Below are 23173 nucleotides of genomic sequence, written 5' to 3'. Positions count from 1 at the left end.
TTTTTTTTTTTTGGTTTTTGGGTCACACCCGGCAATGCACAGGGGTTACTCCTGGCTCTTCACTCAGGAATTACCCCTGACGGTGCTCAGGGGACCATATGGGATGCTGGGATTAGAACCCGGGTCGGCCGCGTGCAAGGCAAACGCTCTACCCGCTGTGCTATCACTCCAGCCCCTATGTCCAACTTTTGACTCAAGTAAGGCAGCTGGATAAGAAACTAGTGAGTGCCCTGCAGCCTTCTACCCTCTCTCGAGGACCTAGCGTCTCTCAAGGACCTAGCAGGAAAAGCTCTGTCTCTCCTTCACCCCGCCACATTCTAGCTTTAAAACCCGTGGCTGCCTTCCCAGCTACCAGGTCCCATTCTTGGGCCCCTGATTACCCCACAAGGTACAAGAACTATTGAACTTAAGCCAAAGAAGGTTTACTCATGCTTCATAAAAATTGATGGTTTAAAGGTCTTATGCTGTTGTGTCAATGTACATATACATCTGCTTTGGATTATTAGAATGTGAACTGAAATAATTGTAGTAAAAACAGGTTTGAAGAGTAATGGTTTAGTTAAAATATGAGTTTCTAGAGTTATAAAATTGCAAAATTTATTCTACAAGTGTTTTATTTGATCTGAGACTTTCAGTAACTAAAACTTCTAGAGTTACTTAGCAAAGAATTATAATAGATTAATCTCAGGTGTCAGTCTAATAGTCTGAAGCCATAGCCTTGCACCTTGGTTAAAGTTTGAGATACGAATGGAGAATTTCATGGAAAATGTGGGAAATTTTACTGACTATTGTTAAATCAGTCTGTCCAGTACATGAAAATGCATGATATTATTCTGATAACTTTATTCATTGCAAAGCTTTGTCACCAGGTATCTACCTAGCTCGGACCATCAGAGAACTTTGTAGCAAGTGTGAGATCCTTAATGTTTTATGATAATCTATGGGTGTTTTAATCTTTACTTGTGTTTTCTTAGAACTCTTAAGTTTTTTGAATATCTATAGAACTGATAATGCTTTTGAAATGGTATGGTAGAGTAGTTTTGTCATGTTAAATGAGATAATTGATAACTAGTGTCCAAATTTGGGAAATCATGTTGTACTGAGTTCAGTAAAATAAAGAGTTTAAATTTGTGGGACGACTATAAGGAATGTAGATGTATGTAGAAAGATAATGTCAGAATGTCAGAAAGATAATGGATGCAGATATCATCAGTTGGGAAAAGGAAAGGAATCCTGTTAAAGTGAAGTTGATTTTGAAATGGGTTGAAGGAAAGTTACAGGACAGAATGAATATAAAAGAATGTGTAGAAGGTTTGAGGCTGTGTTTGAAGGGAGGAAAGTGATCACTGTTCTAAGAAACTCTTTAAATCACATGCAGAAATTGTTCTAGTATGTTTTTTGGTAGGATCTACGGAAAAGATATTGGATGGATTGTCTGGACTCCTGTTAGAGTGCTCTTAGGTAATTGAATTCTTCAAAAGTTGCGGGAAATCAAGGGTTTTTCAAATGGGATTAAATGAATTAGACATGTTTAACTGTACACTGGACTCCTAGTACAGTGCTCTTATTAATGGGAAGTCAAGGTTTTCAACATGAGATTGAATGGGTTAAATATGATGTTAAATTGTATACTTTCTCTACAGATTTTAGATTCTTTGGCTAGGAACTACAACAAACGGGTGTGTTGTATCTCACTGTGAGTAAAGTGAAATGTTTTTCTCTTCTTTGTACCTTTGATATGTTTTTGATGCTTCATGGCACTATGTTGGTTTGCATAAATCCAGACAAAAGTCTTTCCTCTCTGTAATAGGGTCTACCCCTCATGCAGACAGGAAAATCAATTATGGGACCCCAAAGCCCTCTTTCAGGGAAAGAGTCAAGGGATTGGTCTAAATGACAGGAGCAGGTATTTAACAGGTACTGTTTCAAGTACCCTACAAACCTCAGGGAGACCCTAGAGGCCAGTTGGCTTAAGGAAAGAATGGAAATCATCACTGCTATGGGAAATGAGAAATCCGGGAATCTGTGTGACTGACACAGTCTGGGCCTACTCAGCATCAAGAAAAACCCTGGAAACCAGGATCTCTCCCAGCCCTGAAAAAGGGAGGGGATGGACTCCTTTCTGCCAGGATGCATCTACGGAAAAGGCCACCTCCAGTTCAACCTGAAAGCTCGAGACCATCCCGTTCATCGTGGGACATTTATGGCCAGGCCTGGGTAACTCTGACGTGCCACATAAGATTAATGCCGTTATTGGTGTGCCTCCTGTCTTTAGCCCAACCCCCAGGACTTCTCAGTAAATAATGGGGTAGCCCAGAATGGAGAGTTCTCCAATCTTGCTGTGTTTATGCAAAAGAACAAGTCAGATTTGTTAAGCCATCAGGCAAATTTTAAAATGAAGGTGGAGAGAAAACCATGTTTCTGTAACATGCCTTTTAAAGAATCAGATTCAAATTCTACAGAGTGATCTAGTAAATGTATTCTAATCTTGATCTAAAAGGTATCCCTTCTGGGTAATTCAGGTAAAATGTGTTTTGCTGACTGTAAAGTAAGCAGCCTAGTCTTTGGGACTCAATGTTGAACTTGCTATCACTAGTCTGAAAGCCATCTTTCATGGGAAGGAACTCAGAACTGTGCTTTCTGTTTCATTAATGAACCTAGTGGAAATTCTGGGCTTCCTTTCCTAACACTTGTTCAGCATCAAGGAACTCACCAAGGAAAGGATTGGCAGCTTGACATGCAAATGATCAAACACTCATTCAAGGTATAAATATCTATTGGTTCCAATTGATAGCTTCAGTGGATGGGTAGCTTTTCCAACCTGAGAAGTGGCTTGGTGCTTCTAGGCCACTAGAAAAATCTGGACATAGGAAGTCATTTTCTATCAACCATGGGTGAAGCAGTTATTCTTTTCCATTGTTTTTTATGACAGAAATGGGTATGGCATTATGTTGCTTTGGTTTCTGTTGCTTTAACTCTTACGTTTTCTAAGAGAGCAAACTATTTTGTCCTTACTAGGTCAGAAAGGACCTTCCACATCTCCAGGGTCTAATCATTTCAAAGTGACATTCCTCAGTCTAACTGATCTGATCTTTTCTTTCAGATAACTTCAGGATCCCAACCAGTTCATTGCCTGGGGTCCACTAAACTAAGGTAGCATGAGGTTTCACCTCTTGTGCAGGCAGGGTCTGCGCCCCTCTGTCAGCATGAAGCAGCTTCAGAAGATGGATCACTGACCATTTTCCCCTTAAAGATTTAAGGTGGTGAAATCTCTAGGGGGGGATATGGTGTAGGCAGGTAGATAGGGAAAGGCCCTTGGCAATGAAACAGATTAATAAAGTCTCCAGGAAGGAGAATCCTGAGACTGTACCTGTGGATACAGAAAACAGACCTGATAAGACCTTCAGGGACCCTGAGGAGGTTGGACCCCTCCCCATGAAGTTCCTCAAATTCCATCAACCTCTCCCTTAATCTGATTAAAATGTGATCCAGCCTAAAGAAGACCGTCACCACTCCCAACCTCCCTGGTAACCTCCTTAGCAACGGACTTTTACCTGGGAAGAAGCCCCACGTGGGGGCAGGTTGAAGAAACCCTGTAAAGGCCACCTTGAACAAAGGAAGGGTGCGCATATGCTGCCTGAGCCCATGTGCTGCTTGTGCCCATATGGCCGAGCTCATGTGGTAAACTATGCAAAAGACAGAGAAAAGCAATATTTAACTTACAATACAAGTTCAGTGTCCTTAGAAGGATCTGACCTTACAAATCAACAGAATCTGATTAGGGGGAAAAGATGATTAACTGGTTGGGGAAGAAAGAACAGAGAAGAGTTTACAGATAAACACAGAGGAATGGGAGCACTGTGATGGGTATAGCCCGGTATACCTAAGCTCCTAGTGGCAAGGGAGAAAGGACAAACCAATGTTATCCTACAAGTAACAAAATAAATAAATGAATGAATGAAAGCAAACCAACATCAAGAAACAAAAAAAACGGCAAGAACCAAAGAGTGAGAAAGCTCTTTAGAGAAACAGGAGAGACACAAAGGTTCAAATAGAAGGGAAACTACATAAAGTTCACATCAAATTTATCAATTGAAACACTACAAGTGAGAAAAGAATGGAACAATATATTCAAGGCTCTGAAAAAAAAATCTGCAACCAAGAATCCCAGGCTATTCAGATGAGGGAATTACAAAAATTTTCTCAGAGAAACAATAACAGAATTATTTGTTGTACTGAAACTAGTTTTGCAAGAAAAACCGGATGAATTCTAAGAAACAAATGTTCAAAGGCAAAATTGTCAAAAAATGTTTACAAAAAATGGCAACACATTATTTTATATCAATAATCCCTGTAAGTTACTGATATTTCTCTGAATTACTGAGAATTTAGATAATTTTTTATTTAGAGATATTCTCTAAATTCTCTCCGCCAGAAGGCACAGAGAGGTGGGATGATGAGAAAACAAACTCTGACCTTGTGCTGGACACACCTGTGAGAGTTCATCACAAACACAAGTCAGGGTGAAAGGTGCAGACAGTCACACAGGACAGTGCAGGCTATCTGACTAAACAGCACTCAAGCTGATGAAAATAAAAAGAGATAGGGATGGACATTATGTACTGGTTAAAGAATCAATTAATCAAGAGAACTTAACTCATCAATTTTATGTACCAATTAAAGAGGCATCAAAATTTATAGAGCAATTGTTAATTATATATATGTTTATACATATGAGGAGGTGCACCAACACAAACAAAAATAGTGGGAGACTTTAATACCCCACTCTCATCACTGGATAGATAAACCAAAGAGAACATTAGTAAAGAAATAAGAGCCCTAAGTGAGAAATAAGAACAGGGATTAGTTAGTACTCATGTATGTGACCTTCTACCCTTCCCCCTCAAAATAAACAAACAGAAGTGATTACATACTATTCTTCAATGTACACAGAACATTCTCCAAGACTGATCATGTGCTGGGACATAATTTGAGTGTCCATAAAATTACAGGAAGCATCACTGTATCACTGTCACTGTCATCCTGTTGTTCATTGATTTGCTCGAGCGGGCAACAATACGCCTCCATTCATCCCTGTCGCATGCTAGTATAACCCAGTGGTGTATTGGGGGCTCTTTCAGGGTCAGGGTCTGTTGTTAGTGCTTTTGGCATACCGACTACACCAGGGGCAGCTTGCCAGACTCTGCCATGACAGAAAGCATCTCAAGAAAAATTCCAGACAACAGGGGCTGTAACAATAGCACAGCGGGTAGGGTGTTTGCCTTGCACGCGACCAACCCGGGTTTGATTTCCAGCATCCCATATGGTCCCCTGAGCACCGCCAGGGGTAATTCCTGAGTGCAGAGCCAGGAGTAACCCCTGTGCATTGCTGGGTGTGACCCAAAAAGCAAAAAAATTAAAAATTAAAAAAATTTTAAAAAAAGAAAATTTTCAGACCACAGTCATAAGTAAAAATTAAACATAAAAGTCATGAAAGTAGAAATTAATCATAATAGAAGGTTGGAAAATGTGCCAGCCTTTAAAACTGGAACAACATACTGTAAAATAACTACTGAATGAAAGATAACATCAAAGAAGAAATACGATTCCTCAAAAATGATGTGAATGAAGACACAAACTATCAAAAACAATGGGACACAGCAAAAGCAGTACTAGGTGAGAAGATCATAACAAACAGATAACGAAATTAGAAATCAATAAATCAATACAAAGGGCTAATGAAATGAGAAACTGGTGTTTTAAAAGAATCAACAGAATTGACAAGCTCTCAGCTAGACTCACAGAGAAATAAAAGAGAAAACCAAGGATCAGCGGTGATGGGGAGAAATTAGAATAGAAATTTTAGAAATACAAAAGATCATAAGCAGTTGCTATGAACAACTTTATGTCACTAAGCTGGAGAACATAAAAGAAATGTATGAATTCCTGCAAACTTTCCTGACTTAAGGAGGATGGGCTACCTCCCCCATCTTCCTGTAACTCTGGAAGCCCCCTCAGTCACATCCACATCCCAAACCTGCTGTCCAGTTAGAAAAAGCTACCCCAGCTGTACCTTCCCAATAAAAATACTGAACGCTCTGAACATGATGACCTCTTAGCGTCTGTATCACTTGTATCACTTGTATCATTTGTCGCCCCTTGATCGCCGATTTGCTCGAGCGGGCACCAGTAACGTCGCCATCTGTCCCTGTCAGGTGCTAGTGCAGCCCAATGATATCTGCTTGCTCCAGGAACAGGGAGATCCTGGAACAAAAGCATCTGTATGGCAAACCATAATACACACGAGACAAGAGAGAAAGAAAGAAGAAAGATGCCTTCCAAAGAGGCAGCATAGGGGGGGAGGGACATCTGACACAATGTTGATGGGAAATGAATGTTGGTGGAAGGACGGGTGTTGAAACGTTGTATGACTGAAACCCAATCATGAACAGCTTTGTAATGATCTATCTCATGGTGATTCAATAATAGCACTGTAGCACTGTCATCCCATTGTTCAGTGATTTGCTCGAGTGGGCACCAATAACATCTCCATTGTGAGACTTAATTGTTACTGTTTTTGGCATATCAAATACACCACAGATAGCATGCCAGGCTCTCTGAGAGGGACGGAGGAATCGAACACGGGTCGGCTGTGTGCAAGGCAAACGCCCTACGCACTGTGCTATAGCTCCAGTCCGATTCAATAATAATAACAATAATAATAATAATAAATAAAATAATAATAATAAAGGCATCTTACCTAAAGCATTATAAATTCAATTCAATACACAGGAAACAGACTACCAAACAACAACACATCCTTTTTTGGAATCGCAAAACTCAGATTACCAAGCAGTGGAGGCAGAAGTTAGGGGATATAACAGGATGACTAGAAATACCCGGAGGGCACTGCTGGGGGGTAGGGAGCAATCTGGTTGTGGTGGGGGAGGGGGCTCTGTACTTCAGTACCATAGGTGTCAGCACTATACCATATACCATAATATATCATCATATTCCTATGTCAGTAGGAATTATTATATTAACAAAGCAACCATATACTGCAATAACATATTTCAAATTATTTTTTCTAAATTTTCTTAAAAAATTTCTACTAAGATGAAAAACAACAAGCCACTTGTATTTTCAAAGTTTCTCCAATTAGGGTCATGAGATAGCCAATGTCAGGGCTGCCCACTGTACGCGTCTGAGCCACGTCTGATCCCACAAATCACAAATGGTTCCCCTGGGCTGCACCAGGCAAAGGGTCAAAGGAGAAAGCCCTGATCACCACAGGTGTGGGCCTCAAAGCAAACAGAAAAAAAAGCCTTACAGAGTTTCTACAATGACCACATCTTACTTTGGATCATAAAAGTTTTTTTTTTTTTTAAATCTTACATTCTTCGTCTGCTTTTTCCACCATGTGAACTGCTTTTGGAGGGCAAAAGAGTCCTACTCCGAGATAAAGTGTCTCCTAGAAACCACAGATGGAAGAATAACGTGGTACTAGAACTTCAAAATAAACCTCAATCCCACACAATTTAATCCTCAAATTTTTCTCTTTTTTTTTCTCAAATTTTTCTTTTAAAGTAAAAAGTGATAAACACTCCTCACTGCTAAGATTACTGTTTTCTCTTGCGCCACCTAGTGGTGAATAATCTAAAGACAAATTTGAATTCATAACAGTTCTCTTACCATCCAAATACCTGCACCAATACTGAATTAGTTATTTCATGTTTCCATAAGGGAATTTTATATAACTTCTAGTGAAACTTTATTGCCCTGAATATGTTTTATTTAAACATTAAAATTCCCAGATTAATCAATTCACTGGCAAGTGATTTATAATTTTCTAATTAGGTGGCACAGTGAAAAATGACTAATTTTGTAAATAACTTGATGATTATTTTGTTCCTTCCATTAACCACACTTCAAGAGATATAAAAATGAAAATATTTTTTCAAATCATAAAAGGAGTCAGAGTAGACATGTTTTTTTCCTTTTGAAAACTTGAAACCCTACCATATAATTTAAACGGATTTAATACTCAGCACTCTCTTAACTGAAGGCTAAAACTATAGCTGTCATTCCTTTCACATGGCTGTTATATGCTCTTCAGATGAGCAGGTTTAAACCAATTAATATTTCTTTTTTTTTAAATTGTACATCACAGGATGACTGTGATGTACAGTTACAAACTTATGAACTATTGTGTTTGCATTTTACTCATACCCATCCCTCCATCAGTGCCCATTCACCTCTACCAATGATCCCAGTATTCCTCTCACCACCCCCACCCCATCCCCCAACACCCCACCCTACCTCTGCGGCAGGGCATTCCTTTTTGTTCTCTCTCCTTTTGGGTGTTGTAGTTTGCAATAGAGGTATTAAGTGGCCTTCATGTTCGGTCTATAGTCTACATTTAGTTCGCATCTTCCAACCCGAATGGGTCCTCCGAACATCCTCTACTTGGTGTTCCCTTCTCCATCTGAGCAGCCTTTTCCCCCAGCATGTGAGGCCAGTTTCCAGGCTGTGGGGCAGACTCCTGGTCCTTATCTCTACAACTCTTGGGTGTTAGTCTCCCATTCTGTTATTTTATATTCCACAGATGAGTGCAATATTTCTATGTCTGTCTCTCTCTTTCTGACTCATTTCACTTAGCATTTAGCATGGTACTTTCTATGTTGGTCCACTTATAGGCAAATTTCATGGCTCCATCTTTTCTAACAGGTGCATAGTATTCCATTGTGTAGATGTACCAAAGTTTCTTTAACTAGTCATCTGTTTTTGGGCACTCAGGTTTTTCCAGATTTTGGCTATTGTAAACAGCGCTGCAACGAAAATATAGGTGCAGACGTCATTTCTACTATACATTTTTGCCTCTCCAGGAGATATTCCCAGGAGTGGTATTGCTGGGTCAAATAGGAGTTCAATTTCTAATTTTTTGAGAATTGTCCATGTTGTTTTCCATAAAGGCTGAACCAGTCGGCATTCCCCCCAGCAGTGAAGGAGAGTCCCTTTCTCCCCACATCCATGCCAACACTGGTTGCTTTTGTTCTTTGAGATGTGGGCCAATCTCTGTGGTGTGAAATGATATCTCATTGTTGTTTTAATCTGCATCTCTCTGATGATTAGTGACATAGACCATTTTCTCCTGTGCCTCTGAGCCATTCAGATTTCTTCTTTGAGAAAATTTCTGTTCATTTCCATCCCCCATTTTTTGATGGGGTTAGAAGTTTTCTTCTTGTAGAGTTCAACCAGTGCCTTGTATATCCTTGATATCAACCCCTTATCAGATGGGTATTTGGTAAATATCCTTTCCCATTCTGTGGATTGTCTTTATACTTTGCTCACTGTTTCCTTTGAGGTGCAGAGGCTTCTTAGTTTAAGACAGTCCCATTTGTTTATCTCTGTTTTCACTTGCTTGGCCAGTGGTGTGTCATCTTTGAAAATACCTTTAGCTACAATGTCATGGAGGGTTTTTCCAACCCTGTTTTCCATGTACCTTATGGATCCTGGTCTGATGTTGAGATCTTTAATCCACTCTGACCTGACTTTTGTACATGGTGTTAGGTAGAGATCGGAGCCCATTATTTTGCATGTTGCTGTCTAGTTTTGCTAGCACCATTTGTTGAAGAGGCTTTCCTTGCTCCAATTTACATTTTTTGCTCCCTTATCAAAGATCAGATGATCATATATTTGAGGTGTGTGTCAGGATATTCAACCCTGTTCCATTGGTCTGTGGCCCTGCCTTTGTTCCAGTACCATGCTGTTTTAATTATTACCGCTTTGTAGTAGAGATTGAGGTTGGGGAGGGTGATTCCTCCCATATTCTTTTTCCTAAGAGTTGCTTTAGCTATTTGTGGGAGCTTATCGTTCCATATGAATTTCAGGAGTGTTCGCTCCATTTCTTTGAAGAATGTCATGGGTATCCTTATAGGGATCACATTGAATGTGTGCTTTGGGGAGTATTGCCATTTTGACAATGTTAATTCTCCCAATCCATGAGCAGGGTCTATCTTCCCATTTCCTCGTGTCCTCTATTATTTCTTGAAGTAGCATTTTGTAGTATTCTTGTACAAGTCCTTTACCTCCTTAGTTAAGCTGATTCCGAGGTACTTAACTTTCTGAGCTACGATTGTGAATGGGATTGCTTTTTTCCTGTAACTTTCTTCTCTATCATTATTTGCGTATAGGAAAGCCATGGACTTTGGGGTATTGATTTTATAGCCTGCGACTTTACTATACAAGTCTATTGCTTCTAAGAGTTTCTTGGTTGAGGTTTTAGGGTTCTCTAAGTATAGTATCATATCATCTGCAAAAAGTGAGAGCTTGATTTCTTCCTTTCCTACTTCAATGCCCTTAATACCTTTTTCTTGCCTTACCGCTATTCCAAGTACTTCCAGTACTATATTGAACAGAAGTGGAGAGAGTGGGCATCCTTGTCTCGTCCCTGATCTTAGAGGAAAAGCTCTTAGTTTTTCCTCATTGAGGACGATGCTTGACGTAGGCTTGTAGTAGATGGCTTTGACCATATTGAGGAAAGTCTCTTCTATACCCATTTTGGCGAGAGTTTTCATCATAAATGGGTGCTGGATCTTGTCAAATGCTTTCTTTGCATCTATTGATATGATCATATGGTTCTTATCTTTTGTTGATATGATGGAATATGTTGATTTATTTCCAAATGTTAAACCATCCTTGCATCCCCGGGATAAATCCCACTTGGTCGTGGTGTATGATCTTTTTGATGAGTTGTTGAATTCTGTTTGCTAATATTTTGTTGAGAATCTTTGCATCCGTGTTCGTCAGGGATATTGGCCTGTAGTTTTCTTTTTTTGTGGTATCTTTCTTTGCTTTTGGTATTAGGGAGATATGAGCCTCATAGAAACTGTTTGGGAGTGTTTCTGTTTTTCCAATTTCCCGGAAAAGCTTGAGAAGAACTGGCAACACGTCCTCTTTAAACATTTGGAAGAATTCGCTAGTGAATCTATCTAGAACCGGGCTTTTGTTTTTGGGAAGACTTTTGATTACAGTTTCAATTTCCTTGATATTAATAGGACTGTTCAGGTATTCCGGGTCTTCTTGATTCAGCCTTGGGAGACTATAGGAACCCAGGAATTTATCCATCTCTTCTAGGTGCTCTTGTTTGGTAGCATACAGATTTTCAAAGTAATCTCTGATGATCTTTTGAATTTCTTTGGTTTCTGTTGTGATATCCCCTTTTCATTTCTGATTCACTTTTTTTTTTTTTTTTTTTTGCTTTTTGGGTCATACCCAGCAATGCTCAGGGGTTACTCATGGCATTGCACTCAGGAATTACTCCTGGCGGTGCTTGGGGGACCATATGGGATGCCGGGGATCAAACCCGGGTCGGCCGCGTGCAAGGCAAACGCCCTACCCATTGTGCTATCGCTCCGGCCCCTCTGATTCAGTTTTTAAGGGTTCTCTCTCCCTCCTTCTTTGTGAGTCTTGCTAGTGGTTTATCAATCTTGTTTATTTTCTCAAAGAACCAGCTCTTGGTTTCATTGATCTTTAGGACTGTCTTTTGGGTTTCCATGTCATTGATTTCTGCTCTAAGTTTTATTATCTCTTTCCCTCTGCCTGGTTTGGGTTCTTTTTTTGGTCCTTTTCTAAAATCTTAAGCTGTAAAGTCAAGTTATTTATGTGGGCCCTTTCTTCCTTCCTGAGAAATGCTTGCAGAGCTATAAATTTTCCCCTTAAAATGGCTTTAGCTGCGTCCCCAAAATTCTGGTACCTCGTGTCTTCATTCTCATTTATTTCCAGGTATCTTTTGATTTCTTTCTTGATTTCCTTCATGAACCACTCATTGCTCAACATCGAGCTGTTTAATTTCCAGGTGTTTTGGTTTGGTTTTCTGCATCTATATATGATTAACTTCTATCTTCAGTGCATCATGGTCTGAAAAGATAGCTGATACAATGTCTATCTTCCTGATTCTCTTGAGGTATGTTGTGTGGCCCAGCACATGGTCTATTCTAGAAAATGTTCTATGTGCACTGGAAAAGAATGTGTATTTTTTTTGGGGGGGGATATAATGCCCTGTATAAATCTATTAGTCCTCTCTCTTCTATTTCTCCCTTCAAAGCCAGTATTTCCTTGGTGAGTTTTAATCTTCTTGATCTATCCAGGGGTGATACGGTGGTGTTGAAGTCTCCAACTATTGTGTTGTTCACAATGTCCTTCTTAAGGTCTGTTAGCAGTTGTTGTAGGTATTTAGCTGGTCCCCCATTGGGTACATACACATTTAGGAGTATGATTTCTTCCTGATGTATATATCCCTTGATTAATAAAAAAACGGCCGTAACTATCCCTTCTAATCTTTTTCAACCTAAAATCTATGTTGTCCGATACTAGTAATGCCACACCAGCTTTTTTGAGGGAGTTGTTTGCTTGCAGGATTGTTTCCATCCTTTGACTTTGAGTCTGTGTTTGTTCTGGCTATTCAGATGTGTTTCTTGCAGGCAGCAGAATGTTGGGAAGTCTCTGAATCCATTTTGCCACTCTGTGTCTCTTTTAATTGGTGAATTTAGACCATTGACATTGAGAGAGATTGTTATGGGATTTTGCGCCATCTTTCTGTAAGGGTTTGTTGTGCTTGTAGGGGTTTTTCTTGTCTTACAATAGCCCCTTTAGTCCTTCTTTTAGGTTTGGTTTTGAGTCTATGAAGTTCCTGAGCTGTTGTTTATCTACAAAATAGTGTATCATTCCTTGAGTTTGAATGAGAGTTTAACCGGATAAAGTATTCTTGGTGAAATGTTCATTTCATTGAGTTTTTTCACTATATCCCACCACTGCCTTGGGGCTTCAAGGGTTTCCTCTGATAGGTCTGCAGTGAATCTAAGGGGTGCTCCTTTGTATGTGATTTCCTTCTTTGACCTTGCTGCTTACAGTATTGTGTCTCTATCCATGACATCCATCATTCTAACTATGATATGTCTTGGAGTTTTTCTATTAGGGTCTCTTTTAGCTGGCATCCTTTGGGCTCCTTGAATCTGGATGCCTGCATTCTCCACCTCTGGGAACTGTTTTGCAATAATTTCTGTGACTGTGGCTCTTTCATTGGGGTTGCTTCCCTGTCCTTCTGGTACTCCAATGATTCTAATGTTACTCTTGAGATCAACCCCTAGGACTCTGATTAGCCCTAGAGCTATTTTGAGGTCTCTTCCCATTGTTTGTTGTTGCCTGTAGGCTGCCTGCAGCTTATCTTCAAGCTCACTGATTCTGTCTTCTGCTGTAGTTATTCTATTGTATTCTATTGTTGAGGGCATCCACTGAGTTTTATCATTTCATCTACCAAATCCTTCATTCAAGACATTTCTTTTTGTAGCTTTTTTATTTCTGCTCTCATTTCTTCCAGTGTTTTCTCAGCTGTTTGTCCTATTGTTTCTGTGAGGTCCTCCTTTAATTTAATGGATACCTTTTCAATCTTTACGTTGAATTCATTGAACATCTTCAGCATTTCAACTCTGAATTCTTTATCGGAGAGCTCAAGTTTATAGGAAATGCATATTGAGGCTTCTGGACTCCTTTCATCGTCCTCTCCTTGTGGTGGGGATTTGCGCTGTTTCTTCATGTTGTGATGGTGGTATGTAAGAGGGATCTTGAAGATGAGCATCCCTGTTCCCTCCTGTTGCGAAAGAGGAATCTGGATGTTTTCAGTCAATGGTAGTTGCCTTTTTATTTTCCCCTTCTAGAACATGTCCTTCCTCTCAGATGTTTCTCTAATCCTTATGTAGGCCTAAGGTGATAAGCTTTCAGAGAATGTGCTCTTCTACATTGGCTTTAAAACAACTGCGGCCCTACCAGGGTGGCAGTCCAGGGGGGGTGGGGATGGCTGGGGCAGTCTGGGTCCGAGAAGCAGGCTGGGACGTGAGAGGGGCCGGTGGAGGGACGTCACACACCTGGGCCGGAAGAGAAAACGGCTGTGGTGCTTGGGTCGGCGTGCCACCCACCAGGGCAGCAGTCCGGAGGGGCAAACCAATTAATATTTCTGAGTCATGACACAACTGATATTTGGGGTTGGAAAACTTTAAGAGGGGTACGGGGCCACCTCCCGTGGTGCTTGGTGGCTGCTCCTGGCCCTGAGCCCCAGGGTCAGTTCTGGCAGTGCAGGCAGAAATGGGATCAAGGCAAACACCTGACTCTGAACTGTCCTCTGGCCTTGGGTCTGGCGCTGCTTTGCTGCAGGGACTGTCCTGTGCACCTCAACCAGGACATGCGAGTTGCAATCCCCATCCAAGTTGTGTGGTGACCAACAATGTTTCCAGACGTTTCAAATGCATTCAATAGCAGATGAGTCCAAATAAAGAAGCCCTAAAGTATTTATCTAGACCATGTGCCTGTGTTTGTGGGGGATAGGGACAATACTGGTACTGTGCTCAGGAGCGACCCTTGGTGGACACGAGGGACCACAGGCAGGAGACTGAACAGGACGTGCTGCATGCAAGGCAAAATCGTCGTTTTTGCCCCAGAGCACTAAGTTAAGCATACCATCTGCTTCTGTAAGCTGGTCTGGATTTAAGTTTTTGAATATTTTCCTCATCTCTGGTTTAAAGATAACTATCAACAATATAAAGACTTTTGAGGCTGTTATGGAGAAACACCAGGAATAAGTATTATGTGAAGAAAGTATGCCCCATAATACATTTTTGACCTAATTTAGGTAACACAGAATGAAAACTATTGCACTGTAGCACTGTCGTCCTGTTGTTCATTGATTTGCTCGAGCAGGCACCAGTAACATCTCCATTGTGAGACTTGTTGTTACTGTTTTTGGCATATCGAATATGCCATGGGTAGCTGGCCAGGCTCTGCCATGCAGGCGGGATACTCTCAGTTGCATGCTAGGCTCTCCAAGAGGGATGGAGAAATCGAACCCGGGTCAGCTGCGTGATAGGCAAATGCCCTACCCGCTGTGCTATTGCTCCAGTCGTACAAAAGTATAATTTGACAGGTAACCCCATTCCTGGGTTCTGGGAACCTTTATTCTACCCTGTATTCATTGATGTAGCCCAGGTCCACTTCCTGCTCTCTGGTGTCACATGCACTTTTTTGAGATTAATATGATCATCTCTAGGTTTGCCACAGTTGAACAAGAAATTTATCAAGATACCTGGGAGCAGTTATACACAAAAACTGTGCTCCTTTGAGTCTGCTGTGGATGCATCAATAAGAATCAGATGGGTTCTTATCACCATGCACAGAGATAAACTTTTGATACAGAACCCTAGATTCTACTTTTCCGATAGGCCACAAATCACTTACTATCATTAATAATCTGACCAAATACTACAAATACAAGCCCATTTTTTTCAATTTTTCCACTCATAACCATAATAGATTACTGCAGACAGATTTTAGTAATTTTCCCTTCAAAACATAGCTTTTCAGTACTTTTTTTCTTTTAAAAATTTATATGTCCACTGTAATGTAAATGAATTATCTACAATGAAAACTTAACTGTCCTGTTTTTAATGTTTTTTCAAAAGCTTCTTTACTGTGAAATAAACATTCAGAAATCCAGAAAATAGCAATGGTAGAGCCACAGAATTGTCTATACCCACTGTTTACACAGTCTGCCCCTTGACAGGACGTGACACGGCACAATCCACAGGACGTCTCCAAACACAGGGCCGCCATCACCAAGTCTGCCATTTGTTCTACTGTACACACATTTTCTCTTCACACACTGGTGGGGGTTGGGGTGAGCCCGAGGGGGAAAGGCGGTGATGGGAACGTAGATGATTTTAGAAAATAAGTCTGAATTAAAGGCAGTATGACTGACTCTAATAATGGTGTTGAAACAAACCTAGGATCATGCGATTTATAAAGGCATAAACAGACAGACCGAGAATTTTTTTTTACTAAATAGTCCAAGCAGATTATTTGTGTGACCAAGCTCAGCGGGTCAGTCCTTTATAAGAACCCTCAACTCCCTGCCCACCCTTCTTCTCCCTCCCTCCATCCCTCCCTCTTTTTTTTCCATCTATTTTATTGGGCCACACCCAGTGGTGCTCAGGGCTTACTCCTGGTTCTGCACTCAGGGATCAACTCTTGGCAGTGCTCAGGGAACCGTATGGGGTGCTGGAGGTTGAACCCAGGTCAGCCACATGCAAGCCAAGTGCCCTACCCACTGTACTATCTAGCTCCCCATGCCCCACCCTTCTTTCTCGAGAACTGTGATGCCTTGCAAAGCTCAGTCCCTTGGGAATCCAACACTGTAGCTCATTTCACCAGCACTAACTGGGCTGACTTATGAGAATATAATCTCGGACCCCTGACTCAGCTGCCTGGACACATGGCCATTATCCTCAGATGAGCCCACACTGCTCCACACCCTCCGTGCTCCCTTTCCACTTGTCTCGCGATTATCTCATGACTTCGCCACACACTGCTCTGCCCTGTAACTCCTGGTGGAACATCTCATCTGATGTGAGGCTGAGGAAGTGCAGTTGGTAGGAAACTTGGTCATCCCACCAGGAACGGGTCACCAGGTTGGCTCCAGAAACATCACTGCTGTCTTTCCAGTGGCTCAGATGAAGAAATGTCTGCTCTGACAAGCAGAGCTGTCCTCTCTGCCCTCCTCCGCATCTTCTCCATTCCACCCCCTAGAAGCACCACTGCTGCACCAATCTACAGACATATTCTACAACCCAACTTAGAAGCTCTTCCTCCTCCTGCAGAGCCCCCATTCGACATGCTGTCCCTCTGTTCCCACCAGGGGAGAGGGGCGTCTCCCGAGCCATGTGGGGCTCAGACAGTGCTATGTGAAGGAAGGGCCTTCAGTGCTGGGATTCCTAGGATCGTTCTCCGATGCTGAAGGTCACCAGGACCATCCCCAGGGGTGCCTGGGGGTGCTTCCAGGGCTACACCTGGTGATGCCTGGGGGTCCCTACAGTGTCAGCGATTGAACTAGGCCAGGAACACCCCACATATGTCCTTTCTTCCAGGCTCCATTGCCCATTTCTCCATTCAGTGAAATTTCCTGGGAATACGATCTCTATTTGCCTTCTCCACCTTGCCTTCATTCTTTCATTTTCTCCACCCTGTCTTTGCTTCCTCCCCACAAGGATGCACTGGATCCATCTGCTTCTCCTTCCTCGCATGGGCTTGCTGGTGACTTCTCCCAGGACTCTGATGTTGCTGCAAGCAAATGGCACCATGTGCCTGGATCTGTGGTACACACAGTGCAAAGGCATCAACAAGGTAGTCCTGGTTTCTGCCTGCTAGAAACATTTCTCCCTCCGAGCACTGGAACCAGAGCAAGGGCCTCTCCCCCACCAGGCATGCACTCACATCCCTCGTCCCTGCTGAGTCACACCCTCGTCCTGAGAAGGACTCTGTCTTAGGTGGTGACACACTGCACTCTGCATATCTCAATCTGTCTAATGTGCTGACACTTTCTCTTCAATCTAATTGGAAGAGTTGAACATACCCTTCTCTAAAGAAGATCAGGAAGCATTTGAAAAAAGTGTTCATCATCACATGGGTGGGGATGCCATCTACTTCAGCCTCAGTGGAGAAGAGTATGGAGATTTCACTAAAAAGTAGGAACAGAACTCCCATGGGGTCCAGTGATTCCACTTTTCACACCAGCCCCCGAACATCAGTTCCTTAACTGAATAAGCTGCATGCACACCTATGTTCATGACAGCACCAAGCACAGTATGCAGAGTATAGAAAGAAACCAAAAGCCCAGTGACAAATGAATGGAGGAGGAGTTGAGGCATGTATACACAATGGAATGCTATGAATTCCTCAGAAAAGATGAAACCTTGCAGTTTACTGCAACTTGCAGGGAACTGGAGGGCATCATGCGAAGCGAAACAAGTCAGACGGCAAATGGGGCGGGGGTGTCTCATGCAGTGTGCTGTTAGAGAGGAAGGAAACAAGAGACCAGACAATGTCAAATAATGACCAGCCCCTGGACTCTGGTTATAAAACTGAGATTACAGAACTGTAACGAGAGGTGAGGAATGAGAAAGCCCAGAAGTGACGTCAGGACAGCGGTGGGAGGTCTAGGGCAGGCCAACCTTTCCCCAAGCTCCATCTTCATTTTAGTCACCTGAGTAGATGAGTCTCTTCAGCCTCAGTTGCTCAAGACAAGATTTCAGATACTATCTTTGACTTAGCCCAGCTGCGATCCATCCACAGTCCTACTGAGGCCACTGCTAGAGAGCTTCCTGTGAGATCTTCCTCCCACGTTCTGGTGACTGCCACCTCACACACACACACGCAGTCACAACAGCCCCCACCACACCTGCCTCTACCGTCCCTGTGCCAACAGCACCCACTTTCTCCAGGGCAGGAAGAGGGAATGTGGCATGGTTTGGCTCTTTGGGAAGCTAACAAGTTGGACATACAGTAATTCTAGAATTTCTAAAAGTAACAAAACACTGTGATTTCTATTGATGTTTTCAGTGTTGGGAATTGAATCCAGGGCCTCAAAAGGGGGCAAACACTCGACCACTGAGCCACACCTCTACTCCTTGTAGTAAAACTTGGGCTAAGACTGATTTCCTATTTAAGAATAGAAATTAACGGTATGAAAACATGAGCTCAGTTACCAGTGTGGTGCAGCTAAAGGCAGCAGGAGGAAACGGCATCTCCAGTGAAGTCGTGAGCCTGCCTAGAGAGGGACGGACTTGGAGTCTCATGCTAAGCGAGAGGGGCCCCAGGGCCAGGGGCCTCTTGGGCCGGGGCTAGTCCCGAGCACCCTGGCTGTGCCCCCAGACCTCAAACAAAGCCCGGTTTGGTGCTATGTATTTAAAGGTAGGTTTGGCAAGAGAGGTCACTTCGGAAAGCTCTCAGTGACCTAGTTTTTCGCAGTTAGAGTCATCTGGCCTGTGTCCACTGTGGTGGCAGGGTGCGGAAGGCTTCCACCGCATGAGCCTGCCCAGCCCTCGTTTGCTTCCCATTTAAGCAACAAGCAAAAGTTAGTGCTGTTAAGGCATTTAAAAAAAAACCAACAAACCATACCAAGAGGGAATAAACCTTGAAGTAACACATTCTCCCGCTGCACTGCCAGTATCTTACCAGCCCCAGCTCGGCTAAGCGCTGTGAAACCAGTGCAGGAAAAGTCGAGTACACTGCTCCTGTGGCTAAGACCACACAGAGTTTCATGGAACTGTTTCAAGGCTTGAAGTTCTACTTGAAAGTCATGAACAAAATTTTTGGAAAAAAAAAAAGCCAAAGAACTGAAGGTTTGGCAAGTTTTAAAATCCAAACTTATCCACATTCATGAATGTGACTCGCTCTTTCTTTCCTTCTGTACTTTCTCCAAAGCAACACACTAACAACATTGCTACTTCTTAAAAAAAGAAATGAAGAAATGGAGACAAATTCTGTACAAACTGAATGTGAAGAAAAACCATTTATGCCACCACAAAACAAAATTACAATTTCTCTTAACTAATCCACACAGAAATCTGCTGTTTTAGCACCTTAGTGACTTAATTTATTCCTTCATGTGCCAGGAACACCGGCGTGAATGCTGCCAAGACACAGAAGGCCGCCTGCTTAGCTGCAGACCCATCTTTAGGGGATAGGTAATAGCAGGTTTAGCTTTCCAAGTTTTAAGAGATTTACAGAACGGAGTTCCATAATATAGTCCAAACCTCAGATTAGTGATATTGCAAGTTTCTATAATAAAACACAGACTTACATTTTGCTTATTTAAAGACACATTTCCCCATTTTCAGTTTGTTTGTGTCTTTGGGCCACACCTGGCTATGCTCACGGCTTATCCCTGGTTCTGTGCTCAGAAAACATATGAAATACTAGGGATGGAACCCATTCTGCTGTGTGCAAAGCAAGAACCTTACCCACTGCACCATCTGTGACCCCCAAAACATTCCCAATTTACCCAAGAAGTACAGAAGTTCAATGATTCTTGACAACTGTAATCTTTGGAGAAAACTGTTAAAAAAATCAATGAGGTATTTGACAGAATTTACCAAAGAATATTCTTTATTATTATTATATACTAATCCCTTTAAAATGCAAACAAGTTATAATAATCAATAGATAAGAAATAATAAATAGAAAACTGTCAGATTAAGCTAGAGAAAAAAGAGAACAACTTTCTTCCAATCCATGTAGCTAGAGAACTAATGAGAAGATTCCAGGGGTGAGGCTGGCTCTGAGAACCAAGGGACCCCTAGTCAAAGAGGTAAGGATGGTGACTGTCAGGAGGGCAAGATACAAAGGAGAGTCTTGCTCTTGATAAAGATCAAGTTCTCCCAATTGGAGTCAGAAGTTAAGACCATTTCCTACGTAGATTAGTGAATGAACCTTGACATGGACTGCCAAGAAATAAGGTCAAGTTTCTGGAGATATTTAAAAGATAGCAATCTGTAGATTTAATATAGCTCCGAATAGGGGCAAAGGAACCAAATCAGATCTTAAATGGCTTAAACACAGTAGTTAGTTTCACTGAATGTGAGCCCGGACAAGTCAAAGGTAACTCTGTTCTGAAAGATGGATTGTAAACTGAGCTAAGATTAAAAATACAAGACTTAGATCAGGGAGTTAAAACAGGACAGTGTTCAGAGAACTTGCCTACCATGCAGCTAACCTGTGTGATTCCTGCTACCACCAGGCCCCTGAGCACTGCAGGGAGTGACTCCTGAGCAGAGGGTTGGGAGTAGTCCCTGAGCACCATGTGGGGTGGCCCAAACCATCTCTCGATAAAAATACAAATTCTAAAGTAAAAATAGGCACAAATAATGATAATTTTGGTGGCTACTTTTCCTGTTTTATTTTTTGCATTCTTGGGGTCTACTCCCAACTGAGTGCTTGGAGGAGCCTCCTGCAGTGCTCAGGAAACTGTGGTTTCAGGCCTGGAATCCAGGCCTCCCCCATGTAAGCAGGCCCCCAGCCCTGTGAGCTAGCTCCCTGACTCACTTCATTTTACTTCGTCACTCCCAAACTCAAAATCAATTGAAAAATAAAAATATCAGGCAAATGCAGTTAGAAATATCCAAAGTGAACATAATACTATCCATTCTTCAAAAATTGATTAAAATTTCCATGAATTCCATGACTGCACTATGAGTACATATCAAAGCCACTGCTTTATTCATTCTTTTTAATTGGGTGGGGTGCAGTGGTGGGTAATACCTAGCAGTTCTTTGGGCATACACTTGGTTCTATACTCAGGAGGGGCCATATGTGGTGTCAGGAGTCAAACCAGGGTCAGCAGTGTGCAAGACAAGTGCCATCCCCCTATACTATCTCTCCAGCTTTGGAATCATATAAGAAAAATCATGTACCATTTGTGGTGGGAAGTGTGTAAGGATATGAGGGCACTGTATGACTGAAACCCAATCATGAACAGCTTTGTAACTGTGTATCGTATGGTGATTCAATTTTTAAAAAAGAAAAGTTATGTACTAAAATGCAGATTAGTGCTCTCCCTCTTTCCTCTTTCCTCCCTCCCTCCCTCCCTCCCTTCTTCCTGTCTCCCTCCCTCCCTCCCTCCGTCCCACCCTCCCTCCCTCCCTTCTTTAAGGAACTGCAGCCAACACACAGAGCAAGTACTATCTTGACAACACTGTATGGCTTGTTCTTACATTTACAAGAGGACAACTGGAAGTTTTGCCAGATAGACTATTTGTAAAAAGCCCGAGGGTGGGAAGGGGTCCCAGGGCTTGATGCTTTACGAGCAGGAAACCTTGGTTCAACCTTCAGTCCTAGGCACCACATGGTCCCCAAGCACACATGGGGAAACCCCTCGCCATGGTAGCGCCCCATTTCCTAGAACCAAATCTAGACTGGCTCCCAGCACCGCCAAGTGCAGCCTCCAAACAACAGAGAAACCCACACCCTGGAAATTTGCTTAAAATGTGAAGTTTTTTAACAGCTGACTGAAATTGCATAACTGAAGGCTAATTCACACGTTATAAGATCATTTGAATCAGATTCTCAGACTGACTAATGCAAAAGTTATGTGAGACAGAAAGAGTCCCTGTATGTATAATGGCAGTGCTCAAAAGTTTCAAGAATATAATCTGAGGATACCTGAGAGACTATCTTCATGTAGGTTCCATCTCTCAGCATTTACTAAGCCAGCAGTTAAACCTAAGGAAAACTTCTGTGACATATTAATTCATTTGAAATAAACCCTCTAATGATGAGCTGAAATAATGTTTATAGGGAAAAGTATATTTTCTAAGATAGAAAAAAAATCTGTGTAAATTTAACTTTGGGGGTATAGGATAACATTGGATTTGTCCTTTTAGCGTTGCCGCAGGGAACTTAGTTTCCCTTAGAGCAATGTCCTTTCTGTATGGACACAGGAAGACAGTTAATATTATGCTTTGTAACTCGGGAACTGATCGACTCCAATAATATTTACTCCCGGGCATCTGCTTTCTCAACTCAGGTGCCCTTAGTTCCTAGCACCCAAAAAGCAGGGTGCATCCAGGGCAAGCTGTGAGCTACCCTGGCATTGAAATGTGTCGGGCCAAAGTGCCACAATACTCAACTATAAGATGAGAGCATGGTCATAGACAAATGCTGTCATGATCCAAAAGTAATGATGAGACCAGGACCCTGCTGGGGTTAGGAAGACTAACCTGACCTGAGGACTGTGGTCTGGAATATATAGTGAGATGTCCTCAGGAAGAACCGAACTTTAAGTCTGATATATCTCTTACTGTGCTCATACAGAATGACATTGCTAGAAATATTAGAAGTAAATTTACTACAACTATTTAAGTGGATTACTAGCCGAGGAAAGAATAAAGTGACACACTCTGGATGGGATCCCGCCCTTGAGTGGATCTCCTAGTAATCTGGGGTAATCTCTTTAGATGAGATTTTGTTAATCTCCTGGAGAAATGGTCTTACCTCTCTTTGTTGATTTGTTAATGTTCAACCCAATTTTGTGTCACTGCCCTATGTGATTGCTATATAAACTAAGACTGTAGGAGAAAGAGGAGATGACACAGAAGCAGAGAGAAGACACAGAAGCAGGGAGAAGACACAGAAGCAGAGCACAGAGTGAAAGAGAATCATCGGAGCCAGAAGCAAAGGAAAGAAAGAGCACAAAGCGAGTGAGAATCAGAGTCAGAGTCAGAGTCAGAAGTGAGAGCGAGTGGGGCTCCAGAGACTGAAGCAGAAGGGCTCTGGAGAGAGAGATCGAAAGAAC

General features: G+C 42.1%; 1 protein-coding gene across 1 annotated transcript in view; it reads right to left on the bottom strand.

Annotated features, from left to right (window-relative positions):
• The window catches only part of FANCC (FA complementation group C), a 197057-nt gene that overhangs the window by 89754 nt on the left and 84130 nt on the right, over positions 1 to 23173 (bottom strand). The gene's annotated exons all lie outside the window — the stretch shown is intronic.

Source organism: Sorex araneus, chromosome 2 (assembly GCF_027595985.1).
Source record: "Sorex araneus isolate mSorAra2 chromosome 2, mSorAra2.pri, whole genome shotgun sequence".
Taxonomy (NCBI): Eukaryota; Metazoa; Chordata; class Mammalia; order Eulipotyphla; family Soricidae; genus Sorex; species Sorex araneus.
The sequence above is the reverse complement of the archived record's forward strand: the minus strand, read 5'-3'. Positions and strand labels throughout refer to the sequence as shown.